Source organism: Schistocerca nitens, chromosome 6 (genome assembly GCF_023898315.1).
Source record: "Schistocerca nitens isolate TAMUIC-IGC-003100 chromosome 6, iqSchNite1.1, whole genome shotgun sequence".
Lineage (NCBI taxonomy): Eukaryota > Metazoa > Arthropoda > Insecta > Orthoptera > Acrididae > Schistocerca > Schistocerca nitens.
In genome coordinates, this window is record NC_064619.1 from 296,933,674 (window position 1) to 296,952,169 (window position 18,496).

The window sequence follows — 18,496 nt, forward strand, 5'->3', positions numbered from 1 at the left end:
TGAACAGATCTCAAAATTCTTAGTGGATGAAATAGATAGCACAAACAAAGAAGCAAAAAGAATGGAAGATCAGTTAACCAATAGAATCACACACTCTGACAACTTGATGAATTAGCTAAGTGGTTTTAAGCTATGCAGTTTTATATTTTCTGTCTCTACTGAGCTCCAGGTGATTGCCACACATACTAGTGCAGTAGAGAATAAAGTGAGTAAGGTAGAGAATGAATTGTTAAACAAATGGTAAGAAATGATAAAGGCTTTAGGAAAATGCATAAAATTATTAAAATGGAAGGTAATTATTTGTAGAAGAATTAATTAAAAGAAAAGAGTCCATTGATATGAAATTGGCAGATTACACAGTAAAACAAGAGTAAGTTTAAAAAATCTTTACAAAGTCATAGATGTAACAGTAATACTGATTCTTGTCATGGTAACATATCAGATTTAATAATAAACTGTCTGACTTATGAGAAAGTTTAGTTGCTAAGAGTTTTGGCAAGAGTTGTAACCATGTGTGGGGAAATGTAAACATGAAGACTTTTTCAGGAGAAAATTTGAATGTCTGAAGCATTTAAATTAAATCTGTGAGAAAGTTTTTGAATGGGGAAGCATTATCTTGTGCCAACAAAAATATTAGCACAGATATGAATTTCAGTGGCTCTGAAAAATATTTTTTAAACAAGTTTTGATCAGAGACTAAACAAGCAAGTGGTGGCAACCATTGATCACTAGAACACTATCTTTCATCTTTGATGTTATGATATTTGATTCTGCTCTCTTTGTCTTCATGTATGGGCACCATCAAGAGTTGTTAAATTGTACTGTGCTTCTACACTTCATTAAAGTTCTTGATAATAAATCACTTGTTGGTGATGTCCATCCTCTACCATACCATTGTTAGGACTGGAAGTACCATGTTAGAATACAAAGTGAATACCTAAATGCACTAAATTTCAGGGAAGTTACTGGTCAAATGAAAGATTTCTTTGGGCAAGAGTTAATACCGTAAGTGCATTTTGATAAACCATATAATGAATTGAATCAGAATGATGCCTTGAAGAGAAGGTTATCAAACACAGTCCAATGGACATTTATATATGAACCTCATGATTCTTTTCAATAGTTTCTAGGATCTGTAGGCAAGTTAGACAGAGCATGGGAGGGAAATGCAAGACAAGAAGATAGACAAAGAAAATACGGTCACTCCTGAATGGTGTGTGGTCACAAAATTATCACTAGGAGATAAATAGGAGGAGAGAGCCAGAAAATTATTGAAATGATTATCAGGGTAGTAATAATAGGACAGAAAACTGTTGGAATGACAGAAATGAAATGAAATTAGGGAACATGAACAGAGAGGTAGATCATGGGAAGGAATAACAAAAAGTTTGATACCAAGAAGATAGAAAATAAAGGGAATAGTCGGGAAAAGTGATGAAAGTCCCATTGGGAGCTTGTCAGTTTGAGGCAAGAAAACTGTACAGAAATCAGGCTACAGAAGAAAGGGAAGAAATTATACACAAATGAGATTCCACCAACTCAATAGTAAGAGAACATATCAGGTTAATATAATTAATTTTGGCAGGGAATTTTGGGAAACCATACTAAATAAATGAAAGACGAGAGAAACAGGATCCAGAATAGTGGAATAGAACTGGGTGAACATGGACTGACAAACCTTTTTGATGAATCAAATAGTCAGTCTGTTTGCATAGAAGAGAAAGTAAACAATAATTATGATGACTATGGAATTGTAAGATCAATGGAAATTCCTAGGGTTGAAGGTGTTGAGGTTGAGGATTGTAAAGGGATACCCGCCTCTAGTGTTACTTTTCCTTAACAGAGGTAGTTGATACCAAAACTAATTTTGGAATTTTGAACAGGTTAATGCTATCTCAATTGTTTTTCTAAAAAATTTCATATGATTTTGTATACAAAGTGTTATACTTCAAGCTAAAATCTGTAAAAAGAAATTACTTTATTTTCTTTGTTATGATCGGTATGTATTATTTCTGAATGTACAGTTGAAATTATTTTCTTCTAGAAATATTTGAAACATTTTGGCATACTTAAAATTTCTGTTATTAATCACACATTCTGGTACTATTTATTATGTTTATTTCTGGATTCATTTATAAAATAATATAAATTGATAGAAATTCATTTGCCAAAAAAAGTAAAGCAGATGCCAGACTGAGATTCATTGGAAGAATCCTAAGGCAATGCAATCCGAAAACAAAGGAAGTAGGTTACAGTACACTTGTTCGCCCACTGCTTGAATACTGCTCAGCAGTGTGAGATCCGTACCAGATAGGGTTGATAGAAGAGATAGAGAAGATCCTACGGAGAGCAGCGCGCTTCATTACAGGATCATTTAGTAATCGCGAAAGCGTTACGGAGTTGATAGATAAACTCCAGTGGAAGACTCTGCAGGAGAGACACTCAGTAGCTCGGTACGGGCTTTTGTTGAAGTTTTGAGAACATACCTTCACCGAACAGTCAAGCAGTATATTGCTCCCTCCTACGTATATCTCGCGAAGAGACCATGAGGATAAAATCAGAGAGATTCGAGCCCACACAGAGGCATACCGACAATCCTTCTTTCCACGAACAATACGAGACTGGAATAGAAGGGAGAACTGATAGAGGTACTCAGGGTACCCTCCGCCACACATCGTCGGGTGGCTTGCGGAGTGTGTATGTAGATGTAGATGTAAACCCTTTGGAATATTGTTATTACTGCAGAGTGAAGTAGTAGTGGAAATCCTCTGATGTGACTGGATGTGTTTTTTATGCTTGGGAAGAGCAATGCAATTTTGGGTTTCTTAATCTGAAAATTCAAAAGACAGTGTGGTACAGAAAAATGTGAGAGAATAAAATATTTGTGAAAACAAAAAAATACAGCGCAGGCAATTCTTCAAAGTTAATTACGTCAATTGGAACCATGAGAACCTTAAATGTCAAAGATTTCAACTTCAGTAATCAGCCCCTAGACATGAAGAACTGGAGCCAACTATGAGAAAAGAAGATAAGTAAAAAGTTTATTGTAAATCTTGCTCCTCTCAAAACTTGTTAAAAGAGTTAACCATACAGACAGTTGCAACAACAAATTTTGAGGGAAGGGGAGATTACAATATCATAAACTGAAATGACAAGAGAAAAGAATAGACAGCAGTTATGAAGAGAATATCGAGGTTATTAGTGATGTTGTTACTGAGGATAATGAAGAACTAGAGACAGATAGTTATGTTGTAGATGGTAATGTTGATAGTGAGGTTTCTGGTAATGAAGAATGGGAAGATGTTTTACTTTATGAAGAATTAGATGGGCTGATTTATGTTAAAGTGAAAGAGGAAGTAATAGTAAATATGATGCTAGGGGTACAGTAATATGTGGTAGGGAAGAACAGGGGAATATTAGGTAAGTACATGACACACAGGTCATACATGTAAACATCAGTGAAGTGGTGTCCACTTGTAATAATGTAAAAAAGGAAATGGAACTTATTGAAGATAAAATATTACGGGTAACATGGCATTATTATAATGATTTAGGAAGTAGTAGTCAAATAGTGATGTTCTGAATTAGATTTGTCTGGATTTGCATTCAGAATGGCAGTAGATTCTAAAACATGTAATGAGTTAACAGATTGTAATGAAACTTTGGGGGCTTTGCAACAGTTAACAGAAGAAGAGTTAACTGAAGAAGAGGAAGGTATGGATTGCAAAGGAATAGAAAGTGATTTCTTAGATGAAGGTGAAAATCAAGGGGAAAGTGATATGCAATCAAATCTATACATTTGAGTACAAAAAGATCACTGGAAAGGAAACTGCCTGATTGAGACTGGAAGTCTTTTAAGTGGAATCTCAGGGAAGTTAAGGGATAGAATAAATAGCAGGGAAAATTTTGTTGAATTTCCAGTAACTGGGATTAAAATCATAGGTGCTACAGGAAAATACAGTAAGATAGTGGAAAGACAAATATTGTTATCATTTCAATTAAATAATGTTTATTTTGTGCAAGGCTGCTTCGTGACATAAGACAGAAAGGAAACTTTAATTTTAGGAATGAATTGGACTGTAAAAGAAAAAGTTGGTTTCTGTTAGGGTAACATGAAGTTGTCATCCACACATCCAGAAAGTGGAATTTCCTCTGAGGCAGATGTAGTAAGTAATGATAAATAACAGTAACAGTAATAACCACATCAGGTAGTGGAACAGTTGGATGAAGGCATTATTATGAAGAAGATGATAAACATATAATAAATGAATCATAGAGTGAACTGACAGCAGAAAAGGTAGGGGAAGCTGCGAAATTGAACTCAGAGTAGAATGAGGAACTAAAGAATTTTGTGTAGGAATATTGTAACTTTTTTGATGAAAAACCAGGGAGAGCAAGAAATTATCACTGGAAGCTGAAGTTGAGATCACATGACGCATTTTTGATAGAACCCTATGGTGTAACAATTTGTAAATGGTAGATGGTTGAAAGGGAACTATAGAAAATGCAAAAGTGGAAAATAATAGAGAGCTATAATAGTCAGTACAATAACCTGTTGGTTGCTGTCTCAAAAAGGTATGGGGGTTTTAGACTCCAAACATGTAAATAAATGTTTAGAGAAGGAAACAGATCACCCAGAAAGTATAAATGAATTACTGAATAAATTTATATTAAATAAATGACTAGCTTGAATTGACTTTTGGATTTCATCAAATTGCTTTGGATCCTGGCTCAAGAAAGTACACAGTATTCTTGTGTAATGGGGAATATATTCAAGACTGTGAAGTACTATTCATGCTAAATGTTTCTGCGGCAGCATTTATTCATGCATTTGGCTTTGTTTTATGAAGTGAACTTTTGGCAGAACTGATCATTTATGCTGATGACAATCTGAGAATTGGGAAAACATGGGAAGAACATCTTGCACCTTAAGAGAAGTAGGAGAGAAGTAAAGAAAGGGAGGGAAGACTTTAAAACTTGAAAAGTGTGAGTTTGGTGTGACACAACTAAATTTTTTATGCCACAGCTTAGCTGAAAAGGGTATTATAGCTGACAATGATAAAATTTGAGCCATAACAAAATTTTCAAAAACAAAGTCAAAGAAAGAATTAAAACATTTTTCAGAATAGCTAATTTTTATAGAAAATGTGTAAAAACACCGGCATTGAATGCAGTATGGTTGAACAATCTTTCACAGAAAAAATACCATATCTACATCAACATCCACACTTGGCATACCACTGTGAAGAGCATGGCAGAAGGTACTTCTTATTGTAGCCTCTATTAGATGGGAATAGAGTGAGGGATACCAGGAAGCTTATGGTGAGATAAAGGAACAACTTTGTAAAAATGAAATATTACACAGATCTGCTCTTTCATTACCATTTAGTCTGAGGACAGACTGTAGTGATTCTGTATTATGAGTTCACATATTCCAAGAGAAGATAGTTAATGGGAAAACTCAATTGTCTTTTCAAGAACACTTCATAAACATGAAAAGAATTACATACTTAACAAGAAAGAACTTTCGGCCATTGTATGGGGTTTATGAAATTCAGAAGTTATTTACTTGGACACAAAATCATTATTTATTCTGATCACAAAGCACTATGTTATGTTCACAAGGTGAGCAGTTTATCTCATACACTTTGACTATAAAGTAAAATATATAAAAGGGAAAGAGAAAGTTATTGCTTTATCTAGGTTACCTATGGGGGTGGGCTGAAGCAGAGAATGGCACTGGGGATGGAGAGAGAAGTTTCAGAATTTTGTACATTAAAAGAGTAAAGATGAAAATGAGGTTAGAAAAATTTGTAACCAAATTTAGGAGGAAACTGGAAACTAGTGAATTGCACTTAAGAAAGAAGAGGTATGAAAAATTTCAACATTATTATCAACTATATATGTGAATTTTGTTCCAAAGTCACAGTACAGATAATGCCAAATTGTAAGTTTTTTGGTCATAGTAATGTATCGATACTCTTATAAATTACAAAGTACCGGACATTACTGGTCATTAAAATGCATTCAAAAGATTCAGGAAAATGTGTGTTTCTACAACAATCAAACATGTAAAGAATACTCATAGAACATTACTCCCCAAAGGGCAGATGGATCTGGTAGGAACTGACTTATTTGGGCAGCTATCCAAAGCAAGAGGGGGAGGAAGGGCACAGCTACATATTTTTTATGGTAGATTTATCTTCTAAGTTTATGAAGTTGTATCCTTTGCAGAAAGCAACAAGTAAGAAAACCATATTAACACATTGACTGCCATGGCTGAAATGGGTAAACTGCTACCAGAAGCCATGTTAAGTGGCTCATACAGTTCGATTTGTCATGTCATTTGTAGTCCATCTGAATCACCAAAACTTAAAAAATCTTTTTCTTTGTGGGAAGATGTAGTCTGCCAGTTATCTCATAGTTGGTGTACAGAGTAGAAAGTTCAACTCAGACACCAACTGTGAGATAACTTGTTGTTAAAAATTAGTCACCAGCTTGCTAATTCTGAAGCATGTTTGACAATGCAATCCATGTCTTCATTGTAACTGTGTCAATAGTTGTTCAGTCATCATTGGAGATGCTTCATTAGCTTTAATTGTTATCTATGTTCAATTGTTCTTGTAAAACAGTTTCTTATAAGAGGACTCTGAGTGACGTAAAACTCGAACAGCTAGCTAACATGAACGAATTGGAATGGGATGAGCTTATGAATGAATTCTCAGATGGTGGAAGTTTCTATGAACCATCTTCATGCAAGCATTCAAATGAGGATTCAGATACAGACAACAGTGAATTCAATGAAGAAGATAAGCAGGTTGGTCCATTGTTTATCGTTTTCTGTGTTCCATTGTTCTCATAAAATGGTTACGAATAGGAGGAAACTGAGTGATGTAGAACTTGAACAACTAGATAACAAGAACAAATCAGAGTGGGATGTGTTTATGGATGAATTCTTGGAGGGTGGAAGTTTATATAAACTGTATTTATGTGAGCAGTCAAGTGAGGATTCAGATGCAGACAACAGTGAATGCAATGTAGAAGATGAGCAGGTTGTTGTAATAGCAGGCACTATGAACAACAGTGATGAGTGGGGTGACATTCCTCAAGATCTACCAGTATTTGTGTTCAGCAATGATGTGGGACTGAAATTAGACTTACAAGACTTTGGTGTCAATGCATATGTTGATTTTTTTACTATTATTTTTTTCTGAAGAGTTCCTAAAGTCATTATGTGAAGAAATAAATCTATATGTGAGCCAGGAGGCAGAAAAACATGAGGGGAGAAGATCAACCAGGCTCTTGTGATGGAGTGATACAGATGTGCGGAAATGAAAGTATTTGTGGAGCCATTGCTGCACATGGGATCTTGTTGTTTCCCATCAACAGAACATTATTAGAGTACAAGTCTTTTTTAGAATGAGATTTTCACTCTGCAGCGGAGTGTGCGCTGATATGAAACTTCCTGGCAGATTAAAACTGTGTGCCCGACCGAGACTCGAACTCGGGACCTTTGCCTTTCGCGGGCAAGTGCTCTACCATCTGAGCTACTGAAGCACGACTCCCCCAGGCTGTGGCTAAGCCATGTCTCCGCAATATCCTTTCTTTCAGGAGTGCTAGTTCTGCAAGGTTCGCAGGAGAGCTTCTGTAAAGTTTGGAAGGTAGGAGACAAGGTACTGGCAGAAGTAAAGCTGTGAGTACCGGGCGTGAGTCGTGCTTCGGTAGCTCAGTTGGTAGAGCACTTGCCCGCGAAAGGCAAAGGTCCCGAGTTCGAGTCTCGGTCGGGCACACAGTTTTAATCTGCCAGGAAGTTTCAAGTCTTTTTTATATTGTCACATTCTGGAAATACATTATGAATAGAAACAATTTCATCTGTTACTTTGGAGACAACTGATTGCAATCCCATGGGTGAGTCTACAAAATTAGACCAGTTTTGGACCATTTCAATAGCATCATGAGCAATAATTATATTCCAGATAAGAATCTATGCATAGACGAATCAATGGCTTTGTGGCACAGCCATTTTTTTAGGCATTTTATCAAGAACAAAAGACACAAGTATGGTGTAAAACTTTATAATCTCTGTGAAACTAATGATGTGATCCTCAAAATAAAAATGCACTGTGGCAAGTCACAGAGAGGGCTGAGATGGCTCATGTATCTAATATTGTTTTACTTCTGGTGGAAGCTTTCATGAACGAAGGCTATGTGCTCCATATGGACAATTTTTATAATTCTGTAACATTTACAAAACTGCTGTCAACTTACAAAACCTAAGTGAGTGGAAAATTATGTAACAGCAAAAAGGGAAACATAAAATTTATCTCCACAATGCCTATTGCATCTACATCTACTTATCTACATCTACATATATACTCCACTAGTCACCGAGCAGTGTGTGGAGGAGGGCACAATATGCACCAAAGTCATATTTCCCCCCCGTCTGTTCCACTCGCGGATCGCGCGAGGGAAAAACAACTGTCTGAACGCCTCAGTACGAGCTCTAATTTCCCTTATCTTTGAAAGGTGATCACTGCGCCATTTGAAAGTTGGTAATAATATATGCTCTACAACCTCAGCGAAGATCAGATTTCGGAATTTAGTGAGCAGCCCCTTCTGCTTAGCAGGCCATCTATCTGCAAGTGTGTCCCACTTCAATCTTTCTAAAAGATTTGTAACACTCTTGCAATGGCTAAATGTACCAGTCACGAATCTTGCCACTCTTATTTGGAACTTCTCAATCTCTTGAATTCAACCCAACTGGTAAGGGTCCCATACAGACGAACAATACTCTAAGACTGGATGAACTAACGTATTGTAAGCTATTTCCTTTGTTGAAGGACTATATTGCTTCAGGATTCTACCAATAAACTGCAGTGTAGAGTTCATCTTGCCCATTACTTGTGTTATCTAATCATTCCATTTGAGATAATTTTGAATAGTCACACCCAGATATTTGACGGATGTTACCGCTTCCAAAGACTGGGCAGTTATTTTGTACTCATACATTAATGGTGATTTTCACCTTGTTGTATGCAGTAGGTTACACTTATTAATATTGAGAGATAACCGCCAGTCATTACTCCCCGAATTTATTTTCTGCAAATCCTCATTGATTTGTTCACAACTTTCATGTGATACTACTTTCCTGTAGACTACAGCATCATTGGCAAACAGTCTAATGCCACTGTCAATACCATCAACCAGATTGTTTATGTAAATCATAAAAAGCAGCGGCCTTATTACACTGCCCTGGGGCCCACCTGAAGTTATGCTCGTTTCTGTTGAAGTTACCCCATTCAGGATGACATACTGCTCCCTGTCTGTTAGAAAACTATCTATTCACCCACATATGTCATCAGATGGGCCATAAGCGTGCACTTTTTGGAGCAAGCAACAGTGCGGAACTGAGTTGAACGCTTTTTGAAAGTCGAGAAATATGGCATCAACCTGGGAGCCAGTATCTAGAGCCTGTTGTATATCATGCACAAAGAGGACGAGCTGTGTCTCACATGACCGCTATTTCCTAAAACTGTTCTGGTTTCTGCAGATGAGCTTCTCAACAGATGAGCTTTTAAATCAAACAGCAGGAAGGAGAATGAAGTTTCTAGCTTTTAGAAAAAAGTTTAGTCAGGAATTGATTGGGAATAAAATGCCAGACACACAGAAAAATCATTACATGTGGCATTTTCCATTATTTACTAACAATACCCACCAATGAGAAGAAAGTGCAACCATCAAAGTCATGCAGAGTGGGCATGCAACCAAGAAAAGTCTGTAAATCACAGTACTCTCATCCCATTTCTGAAGAAAAGCTTGCTCTTTACATGGTAGAATGCTTCAAGACATACATCAATAAAATAAAGTATACATTTTATGTCTAAAGCTAAAATATTTGTATAAACTTTTGTATGCAGTTTTCTGTTGGTTTATTCGAAGTGTGAAAATAAAAATTCTGTCCCACCATATCCAGAGATTTTCTATACCTGTCCCTGAGGCCCAAGACCTGTAAATTGCATGTAGTTGCTACAAATGTTTTTGTATCTGACTTTATGCAGAAACTCATTTCCTATGATTTAACTTGTAGGTAATTCCAAGGCAATTCTTTCTGGCAATGGGAGTCACTTCACTTAAAAAACTTGGAAAAATTTTGTGACAAAAATATAAAACATACTGATTTCAGTTTATTCTCCATCATGTAATCCAACTGAGAGGTATGTGATGTGGATAGGTCTGTGGTTATTAATGCAATTAAGGTAACATACATCACTAATAACACATACTTCAATGGAAATACATTTATTAAATACTGAGTAACTAAAAACAATACAGCAGAAAACATGAGTGTTGCAGCACATCAGAAAGCTGGCATCGGACAGCCTCAAAGATAGTCATTCACAGATAAAACCACTTATTGATGTCACCATGGAGCCCCCCCACCCTCCCCTCCCTATGGGAATGTGCAGGAGACTGACTGCAGCAAGATGTAGTAGTCTTCTTGCCAGCAGGGTGGTTCAATACGGCATCCAGATCTGGAGATGGGAGGGACAACAGCTTGCGTCAGTTCAGCAGGAGCATTGTCGTAAGTTCATGCACTAAGGGGAGGCCATAGGGGGTGTTGTCTTGGGGCAATGGGGCAGCCAGGGCCTTGGGGGAGTCATCTAGGGTCCAAGCTGGTTTTATGCAGTGCACCAATACTGGTTGAGGTTTGCCATTGAATATGATGTGCATAGTATTGGCACTGCATGCGAGCACTTTATGTGGCCCTGAGAAGGGGGATTGAAGAACCGCATGTACAGAATCATCCCGTAACATTGAGAAGCAGCATGTTTCAAAGTCCTTAAGGAGGAACATGTGTGGCATGGTGTGAGATTTAGGGTTGGTGTTGGAAGGTTAGAGATGTGTGCATGGACATGCTCGACCAGAGCAGTTAGTGAGTCTTGAGAAGGAGGTGGGGGCAGGCAGGATTAGTGGCTCACCATACAGGATTTCTGTGAGTGATGCTTCAAGGTCCACCTGTGCTCCACACGTGCACCTAGACGTATCCAGCGAAGTGGCTCAGACCAGGGCCCACCATGGAACATGAGCGCAGTCTTAAGTGTTCTGTGCCAGCATTCAACCAGGCCATTGCTCTGTATATGGTAGGGTGTGGTGTGGAACTTTGACACACCACACAGAGCACACAGCTGGTTGAACAGACTAGTGGCCCTGGTTCATTGTCGGGGATGGGGGGCAGCCAAATTGGGAGATCCACACATCGATGAATTCACAGGCAATGGTGTCAGCCATGATGTCCTCCAGGGGAACTGCCTCAACCCATTGGGTGCCCCAGTTGATCACAGACAGGATGTATTTGAAACCCTCAGATGGTGGGAGCAGACGCATGAGATTGATGTGCACATTTCTCAGCCAGCTGGGGGGGATGGGGAAGGTGCTGAGGGAGAGTGAAATATGCCTACCACTCTTGCTATGTTGGCAGGAGGTGCATGCTCTTGCCCATGTGCAGCAGCCTTGGTTGACTTGCTGCCAGACGTAACATTTGGTTACCAGTGTGGTGGTTGCTGTTATGCCCAGTTGGGCCAAGTTATGTAAGGCATTGAAGATGTCATGTTGCAGTTTGGTTGGGATGACTGGTTGGACTCTGCTTATTGATGTGTCACAGAGCACTGGTGTTGCCACTCTGGGAAGATGGCACATTTCAGTCACAAGTGAACTTAATACGTCAGTGTATAGCTGTTGGATTGATGTGTCACCGGCCTGCTGGTGTACCAGGTCTTCAAGGTTGATAGGCATGGTGATGATATTGACCCATGACAGGTAGTCCACCACCACATTCTCTGTCCCACGGATGTATTGAGTGTCTTTGCCCAGGGAGGGAGAGCCTGAGATAGATTGCGAATAGCACTGGCCGGAGGTTTACGGTCCATGTATATACTGAAGGGTCACCGGTCAATATCATTACAGATGTGGTTGATTGCCTCATATACCACTAACAGTTTTTGATCAAACGCTAACTACTTGCACTGAGACATTGTCAGTTTTTTCAAGAAGAAGTGGTGTGGATCCGTAGTCCCACCCACATACTGTTGTAGCATGGCGCCGATGGCCATGTCGCTGTCATCTGCTGTGAGGAACACGTGTTTCTGGTATGGGGTTGGCAAGGGTAACAGCTCTGGAAAGCGTGGTCTTCAGAATGTTGAACACAAAAATCATGTTATTAGTCCAAGGCAGACACCATTTGCTTGACATGTTCTTCACAGCCAATGCATCAGTCAAAGTTAAATGTATGGAAGCTGTGTGGGGGAGGTATCAGCAATATAAAAATAAGCATGTCTAGAAAGCTTCTCAACTCAGGATAATATTCTGGGAGAGGCAGGCTGACAATGAGGTCGACCTGGTCCAAAGTGGGGCGCATACTGTAAGACAAAAAGGTGTCACCTAAAAAAGTGATGGTGCTGCTGCTCAGCTGCAACTTTTCATGATTCATCTTAACGCTGTTAGGTTCCAAGATTGCATGAACTTGTTCAAGGTGCTGCTGATGCTCACTGACAGATGATGAGAATATGGCAATATCATCGAGTACACATAGGCAAATGGAATGTTAAAAGACACTGACTTGATAAAATTTTGCCACATTTGTGTGGTGTTTTTAAAGCTGTAATCATGAACTGGTACTCAAAGAGCCCAAATGGTGTAATGATAGCAGTCTTAGATATGTAGGGTGGGTGCATGGGAATTTGGTGGTATGTATCACAACAGTTGAGCACTGTAAATAGTTGGACACCACAACCTGGATGTGAGGAATAGGGTAATTATTTATGATCATATGAGGATTTAGGGTCCTGTAATCACTGCTCATATGATGCATAACATCTTTCTTTAACACAAGGTGTATTGGCGAGGACCAGTTGGTGTCCAAGGGCCATAGGATACCTGCATCAAGTAAGTCTTTGACAATGTCTTTAGTGCAGTGCACAGTTTCTGGTCCTCGTATAGTGGCATCCATGGTGTTGCTGTGGATGGAGGGAGTGGCGTGTCTACCTGGGTCACAACCGTCTGGCTGAGATCATGCTCAGAAACCTGGGTGTTGGTAGAGTGGTGATGCATGTCTGCCAGTACACGTGACAGTTTGTGGGACATTGCCGTAATGTGTTAGAGCAGCTCCAAGTTTTGTGTGTGGAGGGCTGCTGTCTGAGAGCACTTGTGCAAGAGCTTGGAGAGTGTGGTCAACATCTGAGAGGCAAGAGACGTGTATTTGGTGGGGATTGCCAGTTGTGAGGCCAGAGAAACAGGCATCAGGTGTGGCACATGGCTGTTGTCACAGGAGATCAAAGCACCTGAAGAGTGGCAAAGTGCAGTGGCTTGAAGGTCAGCTGAGAGGTCATAGTAGCAGAAGAAGTCCAACTCTATGATAGGTTCATCGATTTCTGCCACCTAAAAAGTCCATGGAAAGAGATTATTGTGGGAAAGACAGAGCAATAACCTGAAGGAGCCATGAACAGTGATATGTTCCCTGTTTGCAGCGGTGAGAGGTAATGACGCTGGAGAGGGATCAATAGACATTGCAGTGGCAGGGATGATGCTGACATCCACTCCTGTGTCCATCAGGAAGTGGATGCTGGATGTGATGTCATGCACCTAGAGGCGGTGAGCATGTGCCCTAGGCAGACATTGTGTGACCTGGACTGGCAGGCACCCTATGACATTGCGGCTGGACGTGGCACCTAAATGAGCCTGCCATTGGCATTTGGGTGACTGCATAGAGGCCTGCCATTGTGAGCAGCAGTGCCAAACATTGTGTGGAACCAGCAGTGCCGATAGGGAGGGGAGGGTGGGGAGGCAGTGTCAGCAGATGGACAGGGTCATTGTTGAGCACTCAATGGCTGGATGGGTGTGGCTTTGGCTGAAGTCATTGCGCATCGGGTTGTTGAATTCTGGAAGTGAAGGAATAATATGGCCCATGTTGGTGGTGGTGATGAACAACGGGAACCAAAGCATGTAAAACAAAGGTGATAAACACTCACAGTTTTTTAACATTACTAAAGGTTTTCAGGGTCATCAGTGCGCTTAATAATGCAGAAAGATAATGTACATCACTAACAACATATGTTTCAATGGAAATATGTTTATTAAACACTGAATAACTAGACACAACTATGAGTGTTGCAGCATGTCAGAAAGCAAGCATTGGACAACCTCAAAAAAAGTCGTTCACAGGTAAATCTTTTCACTTTTCGATAGGTTCATAAGGTGATGGATGTGATTTACTGTAGTGAAGAACATTCAGACTGAGTATAAGTTGTTAGTTGCTTTGAAGATGTATTGAACAGTTTACAGCATTCAGCTACTGGCCCTTCACCATATAAAAGATTTTATGATAAGAAACCTACTAACCTAATCAATAAGTTAATCAAATATCAAGTGAATATAAGCATTACTGCAGATGAGAAGGAAGAAATAGTTAGGAAAATCATGGTTCCATGGTGCATCACTGCAGCAGAAAACAGAGGCATGACAATAAAGTGAAGGTGGTAATTTAAAACCAGTGATCTAGTCCTAGCAAGAAGTTATCAGAAATCAAAAGCAGTTAATAGTGAAGTAATAAAGTGCTTTGACATTTACAGGTGGGCCGTTTGAGTTGCTGAAAACCTCAATTCTAATGCTTACAGTTTAGTATATCCAAAATCAAAGAAAACTTTTGGGCTGAAAAATGTTGCAAAGTTAAAACCGTACTGACATGGAAGTAATACCAGCAACTAAAACACCATATCTAGCAAAAACATTTAGCATGTCAGATCCTTCATGAATGTGCAACTGTCATTTGTAATACACACTCAGGGGGATGTATTTGTCACTGTGCATCAAGTGTGTGGCAAATACAAATGCCCAGCCATCTGATTTTTACTTCCACCTATTACATTTAAAGCCAACTGTTAGAATACTTCACCAAAATGTTCAATACATAAACAATAAAACAGAGGAACTAGAGGTAATATTACAGGAATATAGGCCAAACATTCTAGTAGTTACAGAACATGGGCTAAAAGAAAATCACATAGGAATGTACAACTTGAAGAATTATTTGAAAGTAGCCAGTTTTTGCAGAACTTCCTATAAAGGTGGTGGGGTTGCCATTTTTTCTAACTATAAATCAACTAAAGCCATAAATATAACAAAATATACTATAGAATTGAGCTTTGAAGCTACAGCACTGGAAACTAAAATTACTGGGAATTTATGTTGTGTAGTAGGTTTGTATCGATCACCAAATGGTGTAATTAAAACCTTCTTTGAACAGCTGAAAGATATAATCCAACACCTCTCAAAAACATATGCTTATTTGATCATTGTAGGAGATCTGAACATAGACACGAGTAAAAATACAGACAATACTAAGACCCTACTGGACTTATTGTGCATATACAATCTAAAAATAAAAATAGATAAACCAACCAGAGTAACAAAGCATAGTGAAACTATAATTGATCATGTAATAACAAATATTCCTATATGCTATTGTGACACACAGGTAATAAACTCCACATTAGCAGACCATTTTGCAATCATGATAGACATAAATATAAAGAATAGTGATTCAGTGCAGAAGATATGGGAGACGAGAATACAGAACTATCCACATAACATAAATCTGCTAAAAAAGATGTTAGAGGCAGAAAACTGGGAAACAATACAGGGTTATTACAAATGATTGAAGCGATTTCACAGCTCTACAATAACTTTATTATTTGAGATATTTTCACAATGCTTTGCACACACATACAAAAACTCAAAAAGTTTTTTTAGGCATTCACAAATGTTCGATATGTGCCACTTTAGTGATTCGGCAGACATCAAGCCGATAATCAAGTTCCTCCCACACTCGGCACAGCATGTGTCCATCAATGAGTTCGAAAGCATCGTTGATGCGAGCCCGCAGTTCTGGCACGTTTCTTGGTAGAGGAGGTTTAAACACTGAATCTTTCACATAACCCCACAGAAAGAAATCACATGGGGTTAAGTCGGGAGAGCGTGGAGGCCATGACATGAATTGCTGATCATGATCTCCACCACGACCGATCCATCCGTTTTCCAATCTCCTGTTTAAGAAATGCCGAACATCACGATGGAAGTGCGGTGGAGCACCATCCTGTTGAAAGATGAAGTCGGCGCTGTCGGTCTCCAGTTGTGGCATGAGCCAATTTTCCAGCATGTCCAGATACACGTGTCCTGTAACATTTTTTTCGCAGAGGAAAAAGGGGCCGTAAACTTTAAACCGTGAGAGTGCACAAAACACGTTAACTTTTGGTGAGTTGCGAATTTGCTGCACGAATGCGTCAGGATTCTCTACCGCCCAGATTCGCACATTGTGTCTGTTCACTTCACCAGTAAGAAAAAATGTTGCTTCATCACTGAAAACAAGTTCCGCACTGAACGCATGCTCTTCCATGAGCTGTTTCAACCGCGCCGAAAATTCAAAGCGTTTGACTTTGTCATCGGGTGTCAGGGCTTGTAGCAACTGTAAACGGTAAGGCTTCTGCTTCAGCCTTTTCCGTAAGATTTTCCAAACCGTCGGCTGTGGTACGTTTAGCTCCCTGCTTGCTTTATTCGTCGACTTCCGCGGGCTACGCGGGAAACTTGCCCGCATGCGTTCAACCGTTTCTTCGCTCACTGCAGGCTGACCCGTTGATTTCCCCTTACAGAGACATCCAGAAGCTTTAAACTGCGCATACCATCGCCGAATGGAGTTAGCAGTTGGTGGATCTTTGTTGAACTTCGTCCTGAAGTGTCGTTGCACTGTTATGACTGAATGATGTGAGTGCATTTCAAGCACGACTTACGCTTTCTCGGCTCCTGTCGCCATTTTGTCTCACTGCGCTCTCGAGTGCTCTGGCGGCAGAAACCTGATGTGCGGCTTCAGCCGAACAAAACTTTATGAGTTTTTCTACATATCTGTAGTGTGTCGTGACCATATGTCAATGAATGCAGCTACAGTGAATTTATGAAATCGCTTCAATCATTTGTAATAGCCCTGTATATGCATCTAAAGATGCAAACACCAAATGGAACCAGTTTTTTTCTTTATTCAATTATTATTATGGTGTTACATGTCCTGTTAGTAAAAGGCTTGTCAAACAACAACAAAACAAGAAAAGCTGGGTGACTGGAGAAGTAATCCATGCCAGAAATAATCTGAGAGTGTATTATGACCTCTCCCCCCCCCCCCCCCCCCAAAAAAAAAAAAACTGCGGCCTACAACACACTGTATAAAATAAAAAAAGAGAGTACTGTAGTTTTATCAGAGAAACTAAAGCATCATTCATCAGGATGTCTATAGATAAGGGAAAGAACTACTCAAAAGGTTTATGGTCTTTCATTAATGAAGAGAGACGAAAAGCAACAAATCAGGCAGAGGACATCTGCCCACTGATGAGTGGGAAAAGCAACACAAACCCTCTAGAAATAGCCAATACTTTTAACAAATATTATATTAGTGTAGCAGATGAATTAATAAGACAAAATAAAACAAATGCAGTAAGTAAATTGTTAAACCCCCCACATACAAATCATACTATGGTTTTCATGCCTATAACAGATACAGAAGTGTCAAACCTAATGAAACAACTTAAAATTAAACATTCATCTGGCTTGGATGGTGTCACATCACATCTCATAAAGGAATTCAGAGAATGTATATTAAAACCATTGACACACATGCTGAATGCTGCGATAGAAGAAGGTATATTTCCAGATTCACTAAAAGTAAGTAAAGTGAAGCCAATATTTAAGAAAGGGAACAGGGATGAATTAGGAAATTACAGGCCAATATCATTGATCTCAACATTTGCTAAAATCTATGAAATGATAATAAAGAACAGAATTGTAAGTTTTATAACAAAGTACAGTATACTGCATTCATCACAACATGGTTTCAGAGAAGGGAAGTCAACAAAAACAGCATCAACAGGTATAATTGAGCACATTCTTAATTTACTTGACAGGCAACAAAAGACTTGTGGGATTTTTATGGACCTATCTAAGGCATTTGATTGTGTGAACCACTCAAAATTAACGATGAAATTATATCAGTATGGAATTAGAGGACAATGCTATGACATACTTAAATCATACATTACAAATAGGAAACAATGCACAGAAATCAGACATACTAGTGGGGGAAATATAACAAACTACAGATCAGAATTGCAAACAGTTAAACACAGTGTGCCGCAAGGGTCTGTGCTTGGGCCAATACTATTTATACTCTACGTAAATGACTTCCCTAGCTATATAAGTCAGAAACATATAATGCATGCTGATGACACAACAATCATTTGCACAGCTGACACAAAGGAGGAGCTTGAGAAGGAAGCACTCCTGAATATAGAAAATGCAAATAAATATTTAACACAAAACAACCTGTTTATGAATCAGTCTAAAACAATGAATGTAGTATTTCAGACCAAGCATAGTAAAAATTATAATACACTCCTGGAAA